Source organism: Solea solea, chromosome 11 (assembly GCF_958295425.1).
Source record: "Solea solea chromosome 11, fSolSol10.1, whole genome shotgun sequence".
NCBI lineage: Eukaryota > Metazoa > Chordata > Actinopteri > Pleuronectiformes > Soleidae > Solea > Solea solea.
This window is the reverse complement of record NC_081144.1, coordinates 27323271-27337826: the sequence shown is the minus strand read 5'-3', so window position 1 is coordinate 27337826 and position 14556 is coordinate 27323271. Positions and strand designations below refer to the sequence as shown.

Genomic DNA, 14556 nt, shown 5'->3' with positions numbered 1-14556 from the left:
TTATATTACTGTTTACATTACTGGTTACATTACTGGTTATATTACTGGTTACATTACTGGTTATATTACTGGTTACATTACTGGTCACATTACTGTTACATTATTGGTTATATTACTGGTTACATTACTGGTCACATTACTGGTTACATTACTGGTTACATTACTGGTTATATTACTGGTTACATTACTGGTTATATTACTGGTTACCTTACTGGTTACATTACTGATTATATTACTGGTTACATTACTGGTTACATTACTGGTTACATTACTGGTTATATTACTGGTTACATTACTGGTCATATTACTGGTTACATTACTGGTTACATTACTGGTTACATTACTGGTTACATTACTGGTCATATTACTGGTTACATTACTGGTTACATTACTGGTTACATTACTGGTCATATTACTGGATCTATTACTGGTTACATTACTGGTTACATTACTGGTTACATTACTGGTCATATTACTGGATCTATTACTGGTTACATTACTGGTCATATTACTGGTTATATTACTGGTTACATTACTGGTTACATTACTGGTCATATAACTGGTTACATTACTGGTTACATTACTGGTTACATTACTGGTCATATTACTGGTTACATTACTGGTCATATTACTGGTTACATTACTGGTTACATTACTGGTTATATTACTGGTTACATTACTGGTCATATTACTGGTTACATTACTGGTTACATTACTGGTTATATTACTGGTTATATTACTGGTTACATTACTGGTTACATTACTGGTCATATTACTGGTTACATTACTGGTTACATTACTGGTCATATTACTGGTTACATTACTGGTTACATTACTGGTCATATTACTGGTTACATTACTGGTCATATTACTGGTCACATTACTGGTTACATTACTGGTCATATTACTGGTTACATTACTGGTTACATTACTGGTTATATTACTGGTTACATTACTGGTCATATTACTGGTCACATTACTGGTTACATTACTGGTCATATTACTGGTTACATTACTGGTTACATTACTGGTTACATTACTGGTCATATTACTGGTTACATTACTGGTTACATTACTGGTTATATTACTGGTTATATTACTGGTTACATTACTGGTCATATTACTGGTTACATTACTGGTTACATTACTGGTTATATTACTGGTTACATTACTGGTTACATTACTGGTCATATTACTGGATCTATTACTGGTTACGTTACTGGTTACATTACTGGTCATATTACTGGTTACATTACTGGTTACATTACTGGTTACATTACTGGTTACATTACTGGTCATATTACTGGTTACATTACTGGTCATATTACTGGTTACATTACTGGTTACATTACTGGTTATATTACTGGTTACATTACTGGTCACATTACTGGTTATATTACTGGTTATATTACTGGTTACATTACTGGTTACATTACTGGTCATATTACTGGTTACATTACTGGTTACATTACTGGTCATATTACTGGTTACATTACTGGTTACATTACTGGTTACATTACTGGTCATATTACTGGTCACATTACTGGTTACATTACTGGTCATATTACTGGTTACATTACTGGTTACATTACTGGTTATATTACTGATTACATTACTGGTCATATTACTGGTTACATTACTGGTTACATTACTGGTTATATTACTGGTTACATTACTGGTCATATTACTGGTTACATTACTGGTTACATTACTGGTTATATTACTGGTTACATTACTGGTCATATTACTGGTTACATTACTGGTTACATTACTGGTTATATTACTGGTTACATTACTGGTCATATTACTGGTTACATTACTGGTTACATTACTGGTTACATTACTGGTCATATTACTGGTTACATTACTGGTTACATTACTGGTTATATTACTGGTTACATTACTGGTTACTTAACGGAGCGTGAATTGGACCAGTGAGCTGGCAGGCGAAGTTTGGAGTTTGCTTTCATTACAATGTCAGGAAAATGTCAGCACTGTGTTAGGACAATGGAAGCTCAGCAGTACAGTGAGTCGTCTTTTAACTGGAAGGTTGTGAGTTTGATTCCTGGCTCCACTACTCTACATGCTGATGTGTACCTGGGCAAGACACTTTCAGTCCCCATGTTGATGCCTATGGTGACAGTATGAAAGACGCGTAATAGAAAACATGCTGCATATACAGCACAAATGTGTAGTGTCAGCAGCTTTGACTAGAAAGTGTTGTATAAATACAATAATGAATGAAGGCAGCTATTGATAAATGCACTTTAATTATGATGTAATTATAATGTAAGCACAGGGTGACTCATGTGGTTTGTATTTAACTTAATGAGAAAATGTGCCTACTTCTCACTTACATGATACTGTCAGTAAACAGTTACTGTGGGAGTTTGTGGTCTCAGTCAATAGTTTTAGGTTCTTTCCAGTCCATTTAGTGAAGTATGGTGTGATTTAGATAAGCATGATATTCATGATAAGCATGATATTCTTAAGTGTGTGGCTCTGTTGTGACTGACAGCAGATGTCACCACTCAAGCTTAAACGTGGTCTCTTCTCACTTATAAAACAGCAGATAACAGTGGGTGACTTCACGTGTGTGGACACTTGGGTAATTCACATTATTACAAATTCCAATTGAACCTGGAGGTTCCACTTTTACAGACACACACAGATCCTGCTGGTGAGGAGGAAGTTTAACCCACAGTCCCGCCTGTATCTGAGCCCATGTACTCAATGTGAAACAACACACACACACACACACACACATGCACGCACACGCACACACACACACACACACACGCACACACAGGCCTGCACAGCTACTCTTCACATGTATTGACTTCCATTCATTTGAATGACAGACTAAACAAAGTGTTTTCCCAAATCTTTGCTCTAAACTTAACCACTACCACAGATATGAGGTTTTGCCTCATTAGGACCAGGTTCTTGTCTCTATAAGGACTACTGGTCCTGACATAGTCAGTGTTTATCCCAGAAAAGGTCCTACAGAGGTAACACACACACACACACACACACATACACTGTGCACACAATGTTGATGAGTAAAAACAGAAGTGAGAGGATGGTGAGGGAGGAGACGTTGAATGTTGAACACATAGTTGTGAAGGACAGACAGTCAGACAGACACACAGACAGACAGACAGACAGACAGTGGCTTCAGGACTGGATGCTTCTGCAGCTATCAAACCCCAAAAGAACCGCACACAAATACACACAGACACACACAGACACACACTTGTATGTACACAGCTCCAGCCATAATTGTTCCCTGTGGTGACTTTGGCCTCTCCCTCCTCGTGTCTCATTGCCGTTGGCCAGCACCTCTGTATCTTTCACACTTTCTTTTTCAAAGGGGGGGGGGGGGGGGGGGGTATCACAAGAGAGGGAGAGAGGGATGAGGGAGGCAGAGTCTAAAGGAAGGAGGTCTAGAGGGGTGTGACGGGGGAAAGGGGGGGTGCTGAGGGTGTAGGCAAGGAGGGAAAGAAAAGAAGAGAATGAATACAAGAGGAAGAGAGACTTTGCCCTCCAGTGGGAACACTCCCACAGTTGTGTGTGTGTGTGTGTGTGTCTGTGCGACACACCCACAGGCTGTAGATTTCTATATCCTGTTCAGGTTGTCCGTTTGTCCAAACACCTCCCCACACCCATTCTTCCAACCGGTCAGACGCTGATGGGGTAGAGTGGATATACGGTAAATAGAACAAAGCCACCTTTCAAAAATAAACAAGAGTGGGAAAAGAAGAAGTGTGGCTTCTGTAAAGGTTAAAGGGGCAGTTATGTCTGGCATGTGGAAACATTACGGTCATCAGAGACTCAAGGAGATGTGCCTGCTTCAGTCTACCATCACTTTTGTTGATTCATCAAAAGTTTATGTCTTTTTGTTAAATGCTCACTCTCCCACACCAAAGCCCAGTGAGAAAATCAGCACTTTTACATCCTGGCTCACAGGAGTTGTTTTCTGACATAAGACACACATAAGTGTCTGTGTCACTGTGCATGTCTGCACATACTCTCATAGTTTAGTTCAGTTTCAGAATGTGTCCTGGTGAGGAGCCTTGTCATGATTCATGAATCATGAATCCTCTCCACACTTTTAAAGAAATAACAATAACAATTCCTGAATTCATTGATTGGTCATTAAATAATAAAATTAAGGACTGAATTAAACAGCAATCTTTGTTGATAGGTTTAGTTTAAAAATACACATTTAAAAACATGACTGCGTTAATATTTAACTTTTTGAGGCTTGAGAAACACTGAGTGTTTCATTGTTTCCTGACACTGACCATGCATCAAGAAAATAAGCAACAGATGAATTGATCATTAATATAATAGCGATATTTTATTGATTAGGGTTTAGATTCCGGTACAAAAAGCTTTGACACACGGGTTGTTATTGTTGGTATTTTTGGTATTTTGATAATTAGTTAATGATTAGTCAGGAGCTTTTTGATACACACATCAAACAGAGGCCGTGGTGTATGATCTATGATGTTCTTTTGAAAGTGGAATCCAGCTTTCTTTGGTTATTTAATGATTCAATCATTACTGTAGCACTTTATTTCTAAACTTCATGATGTCATGTCTTACCAGACGAGTTGGTTATTTACTCTTTGCACTGTAACATGATGGAAAAGATAATATCTTCTTCAGTGAGTGACATTTTAAACCTGACCCTCAATATTAGGGCGAGAGTTACCGAGTGAAGCAGAGAGTGTTTGAAAGTGTGTCCTGTGATTTCAGAGGGGGGGGGGGGGGGGTTACTGCTTCTAATGTCCAACCACACCCACGCCTTCACTGTGCCAACAGGACATCCTGTCAGGATGCATTCTGGGTAGTTTAATTCTTAGACCTGAACGATCAATGCCAAGAGGTAGACAGCATTTAACCACATACATTCTGAAGTGAAATGTAGGATTTGGTGTTTAAACACTGGTGTGTGAGTGTGTACAGTATGTGTGTGGGCCATGGCTGACGAGAACACACACATGGGCCCAACCCAGGTGCACTCAGGGTGGGACGGCTAATCTTTAACCCCCCCTTCACTTGTATCCACACTGCACTGCCTCCTTTCTGCAGCTCCTGTTCCAGGAGCAGGAGGTGCAGAGGTTGGGGGTGGTGACGTTTTGGAAAAAGGCCATGCTCAGTAGCTGGGAGGGGGCAACTTCCTGTCCAACATGGCTCTTTTCAAGCCAGAGACTTATAAATAGAGCAGGTGTCAGTATCAAAACTGAGAGATAGAGGGAGAGTGAGAGAATACAGAGAACAAGACAGACAGCAGGAGTGTGAAAAAAGAGTGTGAATGTGGTGGTGGTGGTGTAGGAGAAGGGGCTTTTAGCTGGTGGACTGCCCATAACAACCAGCAGGATGTGAGGTCATACGACAAAGATGGCTGGTGGGTGGTGAGAAATGACTGGTTTCCACGGTGATAATGTAACTTTTTCTCTCAATTAATGTCGACTGAACATTGGTTGGACAAAAGAGAAACAGACAGAAAAGAGGACAGACAAGTACTCTGTAGCCTTACATCACCACAAAAAAGGAAATAACATTCACCTACACTGTGTTTGTATGTGTGGTGGGGGGCGGGGGGCAAAGGGGGAGGGGGAGAAACTGAGGGAAGTGGGGGTGAGCGGACCACAAAAGTCAACAGGGCGGGAGGAAAGAGCTGAAATCAACTGTGCAGTCCAAGAAGGACAAAAGGGGGCAGAGCAAACAGAGCAAACAGAGCGAGACACAGCAAGGCCTGCAGGACAACGCCAGCACTGATAATAGAGCGGTGGAAAAAGTGAGAGCGATGAACGGCCACAAAAAAACAGAAAGACACACTCGTCTTCTAAGCCACAGCTTGTCAAACACCAAGCCATGAAGAAAAGGGGTTAAAAAGGAAAGTCCACAGAGTCTGAAATATTAAATCTATTTTGGTTTTTTAATGAAGACGGAGTGAATTAGGTAAGAAAATGTGAGCGTAGATTATTAAAACCACGAGTGAGGAGATGAGAGGGAGAAAAAGTGGAGAGGTGTGCAGTGGGTGAGGGGGTTGAAATCTGTTCACGGTGTTTTAAATATTAAACCTATTTCAAGTTTAATGAAGTGCAAATACTATTGGGAGAGTCTTAACTAGAAACAGAGAGGAAGGGGGCAAAAGGGGGATCCCATTCATTATTTCAAGTGTTCACCTTTAGACTGCCGAGCCTCGGGGAGGGGAGGGAGGGGAGGGAGGGGAGGGAGGGGAGGGAGGGCGCTGTACAGAGTACGTTTGTGCAGGAGTGTAAAGTGAAGGGTGATGTTGGGAGTGTGTGGGTGCTGGTCCCAGTCGAGTCCAGAGCTCAAGAACAGGTCCAAACATGCATCACTCACATGCAGGAACATGGACCACATGGTTTCTCACAGCAGATATTTAGCTAAGATATAATTATACTGCACAACAACATGATTGTGTTACATTTGCATTGTCAACAAAGACAATTGTAAGGGAAATGACTCTAGTCAAGCTCACCAACAACATCCTAGTGATTTATTTTGAAGTGATGACATGTTCTCTGCGATGATTTACACATGCTAGCTGTCGTGTGTCACATGCATATGTGCATCCTCCATGTGTAATACAGCGTCATATCATCAGAGGTACAGAGACAGTGGTTACCACTGTCTATGAATTTACTTGAAAAGACACAGTGTAGACTTTGGTCTGTATTTATAATACACTACAGTTTTGCCGTTCACCACTTCACATCCATTCACTCACACATTCATACAGAGCATTTAGGTGCAGCACTTTTTGGTTCACACGTGTTTCATTTCCAGTCACACTTGGCACAGCCATCAGAAGCAATGTGGGCTTAAGTGTCAACCCACAACCTTCTACCAGCTCGACCACTAAACACCGTCGTCACAACAACGACAACTCAACGAAGACATTTAACCTTTCACAATACGATGTGACTTCACAGACACCAGAGACAGGCCACTGCTGCTAAGCTAAGTGCTAGGCTAGGATAGCAAAAGTGTTGAGATAAAACAAAACAAGTGTATGACCAACGGGTTGTTAAAGAATAACTACTGTGCATGCTTCCCTGCACCTGCGCATCAGTCATGGTCCAAGTACTGTTCCAATTCACATGTACGCGAACAGTAGGGTTTCTAACTGTGTCACAAGGTGACGAGTATGGTTTTGTGTGTAACGTATGTTTTTATTATGGCAGCTCTTAGTAGAGTTTGTCAGGTATTGTTTCTCATACCTGATGTGTAGTTTTATTGTGAAGGGCAGACCGGAAGTGACACGGTTGTTGTTGCCAGGAAGAAGGGTTGTTTTACATGTAAAAAAAGGAAGTGGAATAAAAGTGAGACGGCCATTCGTGTCCTTGGATTGTTTATTTACGTACCCAGTATAGACGTCCTTATCTCGGTTACACAGTATATTGTTTTAAGGCATTTGTCATAATTACAGCAGTTTTGCAGAGGAATAAAATAGCAGTGACTCAGAATGTGCACCATCTGTGTGTGTGTGGCCAACTGAAAATTCCCTCCGACATAAAGTGCAGAAGGCTTCGGTTGAATCACCACTGACGGGCTTACCCCACGTCTTTGTTGTAGCTGCACAGTCTCTTCTTTTTTGCAGGTTTATCCATTGTTGTTTACCGACGTTGACTTTGTCACAGTATACCGACGTTGACATGTCAATGTATACTGACGTTGGCGTTGTGACAGTATACTGACGTTGTCACAGTATACTGACGTTGACTTGTCACAGTATACCGACGTTGACTTGTCACAGTATACTGAAGTTGACTTGTCACTGTATACTGACGTTGGCGTTGTCACAGTATACTGACGTTGTCACTGTATACTGACGTTGGCGTTGTGACAGTATACTGACGTTGACGTTGTCACAGTATACCGACGTTGACATTGTGACAGTATACCGACGTTGGCGTTGTGACAGTACACTGACGTTGACGTTGTCACAGTATACCGACGTTGACTTGTCACAGTATACCGACGTTGACTTGTCACAGTATACCGACGTTGACGTTGTGACAGTATACTGACGTTGTCACTGTATACTGACGTTGACGTTGTGACAGTATACTGACGTTGTCACTGTATACTGACGTTGGCGTTGTCACAGTATACTGACGTTGACGTTGTGACAGTATACTGACGTTGGCGTTGTCACAGTATACCGACGTTGACTTGTCACAGTATACCGACGTTGACGTTGTGACAGTATACTGACGTTGTCACTGTATACTGACGTTGACGTTGTGACAGTATACTGACGTTGTCACTGTATACTGACGTTGATGTTGTCACAGTATACCGACGTTGTCACTGTATACCGACGTTGACGTTGTGACAGTATACCGACGTTGTCACTGTATACCGACGTTGACGTTGTGACAGTATACCGACGTTGTCACTGTATACCGACGTTGGCGTTGTCACAGTATACCGACGTTGTCACTGTATACCGACGTTGGCGTTGTCACAGTATACCGACGTTGTCACTGTATACCGACGTTGACGTTGTGACAGTATACCGACGTTGTCACTGTATACCGACGTTGGCGTTGTGACAGTATACCGACGTTGTCACTGTATACCGACGTTGGCGTTGTCACAGTATACTGACGTTGTCACTGTATACCGACGTTGGCGTTGTGACAGTATACCGACGTTGTCACTGTATACCGACGTTGGCGTTGTGACAGTATACCGACGTTGTCACTGTATACCGACGTTGACGTTGTGACAGTATACCGACGTTGTCACTGTATACCGACGTTGGCGTTGTCACAGTATACTGACGTTGAAGTTGTCACAGTATACCGATGTTGACTTGTCACAGTATACCGACGTTGACGTTGTCACTGTATACCAACGTTGACGTTGTGACAGTATACCGACGTTGTCACTGTATACCGACGTTGACGTTGTGACAGTATACCGACGTTGATGTTGTTACAGTATATCGACGTTGACGTTGTCACAGTATACCGACGTTGACTTGTCACTGTATACCGACGTTAGCGTTGTCACAGTATACTGACGTTGACGTTGTCACAGTATACCGACGTTGACTTGTCACAGTATACCGACGTTGACGTTGTCACTGTATCGTCTCCCGGCGCGAGGTGGGACAGCACCTGTCGTCATCACACTGTGATTGGATGATTCTCAAGTGTCGTGATCAGCACTGCTGCTGTTGTTGCATCATTCAGTGGTTAGATCAGCGTAGCAGTCAATAAACGGGACAGGAGAGGACACATACAGGACAAATACATTAGACCCAGAATACGGGACGTCCCGGCTAATACGGGACAGTTGGCAACCCTAGCGAACAGGGAGTACGGTTCTCATATCCAGAAGTGTTCTTGCTCCAAGTATGCATCAGGTGGTGATTTGTGCGTACTTGGAAAAGCCATGTATCCCAGAATGCATTTTGCCTGAACATGTTGGCAGAGACAAATCTGTGTCAGAGAACAGTTTTAAGATCATTTGAGGCTAAATTTGTCATTTATGTATCAAGATATGACACATTTATAGTTGTCAGAGGTGAACAGTTCTGCGCATGGTAAACGTGTCTGTCATTAGATACTTGTCTGATCAAAGATCTGGTGTTGGAGAATTATTTTGAATGTAAAAGTCTTGACCTGACAAAAAGTTAGTATATTATTAATATTTAACTTTTTGAATTTATTTTAGATTGATATTAACGTTGCACTGGTGCACTGTCAATCACATGGACTGCTTCTATTATTTCCCCTCAAATAGCGATTGACTCTTTATAATGGGTAGAAAAAGAAAATAAACATTTAAAATATAAAAAGAAACAAGTTGTGGTTGTTTTGTATAATATCACTTTATTGTAAGTCATTTTTAAAAGTATATGCATTTATTAAAGTATTTTACATGTTCATTTATCAACACTCTGTAGGTGGCGATAATGAGGCTTAAGCGTTTGCCGCCAGCGACCAATCAAACAGAAGCAGAAGGAAACACGCTGCTGTGATCATACTTGTGTACTCCTGTATTTGGCGAGTATGTACTCCAGTTGTACTTCCCAAGTATACAAGTACATCCATAGAGTTGGTCGAGAGCAGTAGTACACACAACCCCACAGGAACAGGAAGTGGCACAGTGTCGCCTCAGCTCCTGTTTAGTTACCAGTGTAGTTGCCATAGTTTCAGTAGTTGCCATAGTTAAGCTGGTCTGAATATGAGGTGAGGTCATGTGCTGGCTCTGCCATTCACTGCAGTCATTTTGTTCTGACTGTATTGTGTGTTTTATTTTTACGCAGTTACCCTGAAAATGTTCCCTCAAAAAACAGAAACCTCGGAATCTGCGGAAGAAAAGGTTTATTTCCTAAATGTAAGGTTGAAGTGATTTCCACATTTTAAGAGTTTAAATCAAATGATGACAATTATCCCAACACCACTGCAATTATTCCTGTCCACGTGATCTTGATTGGAAATGTTCATATAGTTCCAAGCCTAGCTTAGCACTGGCAGCTACACTTTGACAGAATGCACAAAGCTCCGCCCCAAAATACTGTCAATTACTTTGTAATGTCAGCAAATGGTTATGGAACAAGAAAACCTTTTATAACTATAGATTAGGGCTGCCACGATTAGTCGACTAGTCATGATTAACTCATTTTTAATTTTCTAATTCTAATTTCCAATTTTTTTTTGTAACAGTGTTTAGAAAAGTGTTTAAGAGTAATTTGTATGTACAAATCATATCACCATTATCATGTCTAGAGTGTGTGTGTGTGTGTGTCCACAGAGGAAGAGAGGTAGATGAAGATGATGGATTTCAAAAAAGATTCTCGATGTAATCAATGTGTAATGGCTGGAGGGAAGTGGAAAGAATGGCCTACGTGTGATTGAACTACGTCTTCATGATCAGATGCTCTGAGATGTGTGTGGGTTTGTATTTGAGAGTGTGTACATCACACCCACCATGTACCAGATTGCCAAAAATCCCCCAAGCTGTCACTAAAGGTCACACGGTGTGTGTGTGTGTGTGTGTGTGTGTGTGTGAGTGCACTATAGGTCTTCTTTTTAATACCAGTGGAAAAAAACAAACCAAAATTTTCCCAAAGCTGTTATTACAACGGATAAAGACCAAGTTTGTCTACGAAGGAAACTCTCAGTCTGTGAGTACAAGTGCTACAGAGCAGACGATGGATGGATGGATGGATGGATGGATAGATAGATAGATAGATAGATAGATAGATAGATAGATAGATAGATAGATAGATAGATAGATAGATAGATAGATAGATAGATAGATAGATAGATCAGAGATAGACGATGTCACTCTCTATTTCAGCGTTACATAGATTGTGACACGGTGCATCAAAGAGAAACATACTTTATTTAAAAAGCCGCTGTCTTTGAACTGCAGATGCTTTTTAATCCGGGTCTGGCAGACGCAGCGGGGAACCAAACTAAAAATAAATGGAGGTAATTATTTGAAGGTTGACGACACGAGCAGGCAGGAAACGTGGAGACTACTACACTCACCAGAAAAGTGTCACCTCTAATATAGTGTCAGACAGAAAAACACAGCAGCTGAATGTTGTTTTCTTAGTGCACACGTTAACATATCAACTATGTGTGTGTCAGCTGACGAGGTGAGCTTAACATGGAGTGAGATCATGCATTAGCCATAACCAGCGCTTAGCAGCCTCCATAATGACATGAATACAACACAACAGATGTGTGTGAGCAAAGGGCATCTAAAGGAAAACTTGTCTTGATTCCTCCGTCTGTTTGTGTCAACATGAGTGTGCAGCAGTTTCATCTAATCCACTTTACACATCCATACATTATCCTTATTCTACACAAGCCTCAGTCACTTCCTGTAGTAACACGTTGACAGATGAATGGGAGGGTGTGAGTGTGTCATCAATAAAGAATGAAGCAATTAGGCTCATCGTAGACTGACATTGCCCTTAATAGCTGGACATCGTGGTACAACCCACTGACCCTGAGTGGAAACGGTGGAAATCAGATGAATAAAAGAATATGTTTGTTGTATTTCTTTGTTATTTCTTTACATTCAAACAGCGTCCTGTCTCACAGGCTATCGCTGGCACACAGGGTTAAAAATACACCAGAGCTCAGTGAGCTTATTAGCATTTGTCTACTTATGCCTTAAGTCTCCTTAAGCCCAGGATTTTGTCACCTACAGAAGATCTGAATCAGACGTGCAGGCATATGGAAAAGCCCAGGAATTAAGAAAGGATATACAATTCTATTTAAAGTCTCACCTCAAGATCATGAGCTGATCAGATACAACTTCAGAACCAGGTAAGTGGTTCTGCTGTCATGGCTGACCCATTTATATTCAAGCCATAAGCATACAGACCATAACTGAACTGAAATAAGTTTGAATTCAAATGACTGATCAAGTCTCCAAAACATCATATGTTCATGTTTCTTTGCTCCATATAACAAAGTTAAAAGTAATTAACATTAACAATCTACAACCCTACAAACTACGACCAACTCTGAGAGAGTTAAATGTTAACTGACAGAAACAGTGACATTCAGGAACACCTGAACGTTCACAGAGAAGAACCTGGTTTAGAGGTTATTTCCACCATTTCACCACCTAACACCACCACCCCTCCCCCGACTCACTCAGTCATCCCCACAACCTGCAAACGACCACAGTCACACAAGCTTTCCTGCACATCGTTGGTTAATCTCGTGACATAAAGACACATCACTGCCCTCTTCTGTGTCGTATGAGTGCTGGTGAGTTTAGGCAGAACCAGGTGAGAGTCCACCAGCAGCAACACTAGACGTCACCTTTCCTCTGCCACAGCACAGCAGCATTTAACTGACTGGACTACAGTCTTTGTGGTTCTGAGACCGTTTCAACATGTATGAAAAGTAATAATAAAAATAATAATGAAATATTTGTAAGCATCATCGTTTTCCCAAAGTCGAGTTTTGGTTGTCTCCACAAAAAAAAGCACGGGTGTCATTTTGAGATGTTCCCACAAACATGATAAAAACAAAGGTCCAGACTGGTTTTAGTGTGGACGCTCCCACAGTGAGCACTGAGCACTCGCCCAGAACATGGCTGCCAGCAGAGAAAGTAAGAATATGAACATTGGACAGCGGCCCACTCACTCTGCCACAGGGTTTGTTTCCACAGCTGCCTCCATCACTGAGTCCAAATATTACATGTGCATTTACCTGTGTTATTATTATTGTTATTTTAGCTCCTGTGACCTCACGAGCTACAGACAGTGATTTTGGCCAGAAAAGGCCGTGTGATGTTCAGATAAAGTGAACATACGTTTCACCCACTGGCAGCAATGTTTCCAGTGACAGTGATGCTCTTAAATAAAGGTATTTATTTTTAGGGTTACACATATTGATTGTGTGTGTGTGTGTGTGTGTGTGTGTGTGAGAGAGAGAGCAAGACTCAGTATTAAAGAATCTTGAACACGAGGCCCAAATAGACAAACCCTGAAAAGCCTGAAATGATGCAGCCCCTTCATTAATTTAATACTCCTCTGATCAACCACTCCATCTCTCCATCTCTCCATCTCTCTCTCTCTCTTCCTCTCATTTTCCCTCAGTTTGCCCTTTCCAGAAGGTCCTTCCCTAAACCCCAGAGAAACAGGGAGGGGGAGGAGTCTGGGATGGCGAGGACGTGCTAGTAATCCGTGCAGTGACCCAGGTCAATTCAATTATCCTGTTTTCTTTCACTGTGCGACGTGTGTGCCCATTTCACAGCCAACTCCCTTAATGCGCCCAGGATTAGCTTCTCTTACTTTTAATGATCTACCTATTGATGCCTTGGGTCCCATTGCACACACACACACACACACACACACTCTCTCGCTCTCTCTCTCTCTCTCTCTCTCTCTCTCTCGCTCTCTCTCACTCTCACACACACACAGACACACACACTATGTTTGCAAAGCTAATCTTCTGAGGACTTCCCTTCATTAGTAAATCTTAAACCAGCATCATAACCAGTTCATGTCTAACCTCAGCCTAACAACTATTCGAATCTTAGCACTTAACTTCCTAACAAATTAAGTTCTGCCTTGTTAGGACCAGGTTTTGGTTTCAATGAGGACTACCGGTCCTGACTAGGTGTCACACGCACACACACACACACAGGATTCACATCACACCTCCAAGCTTTTGATAATCACCTTGGGCCTAACACGTTAGTGTTAGAAGCTAGTTAATCTTAACACTGGAGGGGGGTAAGCGGTCAGTTAATACTATCAACAGTGTGCAGGACTCACATGCATTCAAACACCCACACAGGGTTCTGGAGTATATTAAGCACACACTGACTTAACAGCGTCACATCACGGCACGGCACGGCACGGCAGGGTTAGGTTCCATCTCTTATACAATAAAAAGTACCTACTCAATGTGGGCGGAGTCATCACTGTACGGCTGCGTGAAACTGCGATGACTTCTGTAGTTGTTGGAGATTAACCCACGTTGTTAGGATTATTAAGTAGTTTTAAGTGATCTACAGTTC

The 14556-nt window shown here is 41.6% G+C and overlaps 1 protein-coding gene across 1 annotated transcript in view; it reads right to left on the bottom strand.

Annotated features, from left to right (window-relative positions):
- The window catches only part of zbtb46 (zinc finger and BTB domain containing 46), a 78135-nt gene that overhangs the window by 30824 nt on the left and 32755 nt on the right, over positions 1-14556 (bottom strand). The gene's annotated exons all lie outside the window — the stretch shown is intronic.